Source organism: Pinus tabuliformis, chromosome 7 (assembly GCF_031772625.1).
Source record: "Pinus tabuliformis cultivar Carrire ecotype Pingquan chromosome 7, CPIR1, whole genome shotgun sequence".
NCBI lineage: Eukaryota > Viridiplantae > Streptophyta > Pinopsida > Pinales > Pinaceae > Pinus > Pinus tabuliformis.
The window spans coordinates 1,599,416,539-1,599,418,688 of record NC_142293.1 but is presented as its reverse complement, the minus strand read 5'-3'; the positions used below and the strand labels follow the sequence as shown (position 1 = coordinate 1,599,418,688).

The 2,150-nt window shown below is 37.2% G+C and overlaps 1 long non-coding RNA gene across 1 annotated transcript; it reads right to left on the bottom strand.

The window, feature by feature from the left end:
• Positions 1-375: 375 nt before the first annotated feature.
• Positions 376-1,584, bottom strand: LOC149254240 (uncharacterized). Its single transcript, XR_016266278.1, has 2 exons — positions 1,334-1,584; positions 376-1,239 (listed from the first exon to the last, which is right to left on the bottom strand). It is a non-coding gene; the product is annotated as an uncharacterized LOC149254240 (long non-coding RNA).
• Positions 1,585-2,150: the final 566 nt, after the last annotated feature.

The window sequence follows — 2,150 nt, the reverse complement described above, 5'->3', positions numbered from 1 at the left end:
TCGAACTAAATTTCCCTCTCAGTTCTCTTTAAATCCAGAACATAACATAAACTATATAATTCCTAAATCCAGAACATAACATAAACTATATAATTCCTAGCATGACTAAAAACACCTAGGACAGCTACTCATCTCGAAACAAATATCTTATGAAGCTCCTTAATTTGAATTTTAAGTGGAAACATCCCTTTCTAGAAGGGCTCATAATATCTTAGTATTCGTCCATCTCCTAATCAGAGCTGATCAACCAACATCCTGCACAATCTCTTTAACCTTAAAATGCATGTTGTTCAATTCATGAAGCAGAGCAGAGGAGGACCATGTCACCTTTCTCTTATCAATCACTTTCTTGAAAAATTTGGCCTGCAAATCGAGTATTGAAGCAGCCCGAGAGGGATGATGCGTGGTCAAATGCAGAATGGACCCACCTCGGTTTAACCAGCAGTGTAGCAGCAAGAAACCCACATAAAAATAGCAGCTGCATTGCTTCCATATACACGGCAGTCGACAGAACACCAAAATTTGACCCATCAAGGGAAACTAGTGTGCTTATCTTCTCCTTCTCCTAATCACGAAATTGCAGTTCTCTAGCCTAGATCTTTTCTGCCCTTGTCTGTCAAGCTCTTCATCTGTCTTCATTATGGCTTCAAAGTTCAATGCATTCGCAAAAAATGTTTCTGGACCTGATCAAATTCTTCTGGTCGATGCATTCCTTGATAGATCCTAACATTCACAAAGCTCCCCTTTAAGAAGACATTACATGTGCCCAGAAGCTTAACACTGTCATCTAGATAACTTTATACATCATAGGTAGATCTGATTACAAGATTGATTCGGCCAGGGAGGATTGTGAATGAGCAGAGAGAGAGAACACAAGGACCTTGTCTAGCTAATCTAGGCCCAACTTCTTGTTCTCAGCAGCTCGCTTCAGGCTTTCAGATCTAACATGTCCAACCCTAACATGTCCAACTCACCACTATTGCAGTCCGCTCTTTCCTCGGTTGAATAATAGCATTCCAGGAGATGAGTACATCACGACATCATTTGTATCATGGGCATCTAGTGTTACCCGCTCTAGTTGTAGGTAATTCCATAAGTTGTCATATGGTGAGGAAAATAAAATTCCGGCAAAACCATTTTGGGTGGGGGAGGTTGGCATTTTGTCCAAAACCGTGAACATTTTTCATTTACATTGACATATCTTCTGATAGTGAAGGATCAGATGAGCATAGCGTTTACCTGTAACAACGCATATGATCAGGATAGCATTTACTTGTAACAGCACAGATGAGCGTTTACCTGTAACAACGTAGACGATCATCCTAGCATTTACCTGCAAGTTTGTAACAACACAGACGAGGTTTCTCCAAGGCAGAAAGCGTAGGAAGCGTGGTCGAGAAGGTGAAGGCTGCGAGGGTGAGGAGGTGAATGCCATGAAGGTGGAGGAGGTGAAGGCGGTGGAGATTACGGTGGCGATGGCCGAGGTCACACGCAGACTCAACAGATGTCATCTCACTCATTAAAAAATTGCAGACTTGCAGGTGCAGAGAGGGTGGCCAACCTAACACAAGGCATAACAGGAAGAGTGGGGAAAAATATCTGGAATTGAATTGGACGGATGTCATGGTTATATGGTACACAGATGTCATTTTTAAAATATAAAAGGTAGACGAAAACCCTAGATCGATTGATTCAAAATCAAGACCTATCGGCCTAATTAATTGTTATTTCTTTACATCTGGTTTATTAATGGATAATAAAATGATAAAAATAATAAGATGGAAGGTATAAAAATAAATATGAAATAATAAACAGAGATGATGGAAACTTAATAAGTAAATTATTGGATGAGTTATTATATGGTGTTTAATTGCTTGTCCTAAACATTAACTAACAATATTGATGGATATAAAAAACAAAATTTGTTATTATTTTAATTTGGTAAATAATTTAAATATGGATATAAATAAGTATTGGAATGTTTTAAGTTATAAAGATAAATGTGTAAATAGTACTTTGAAGTTTGGATTTTTTTGGGATAGTCTAATGCTATTTCAAAGTAGTTTCTATTTTTTTAATAAAGTTTTTATTTTTTTAATAAAGTTTAAATTTTGACGACTAAATCTCATAGAAACTAATTAATTTATACT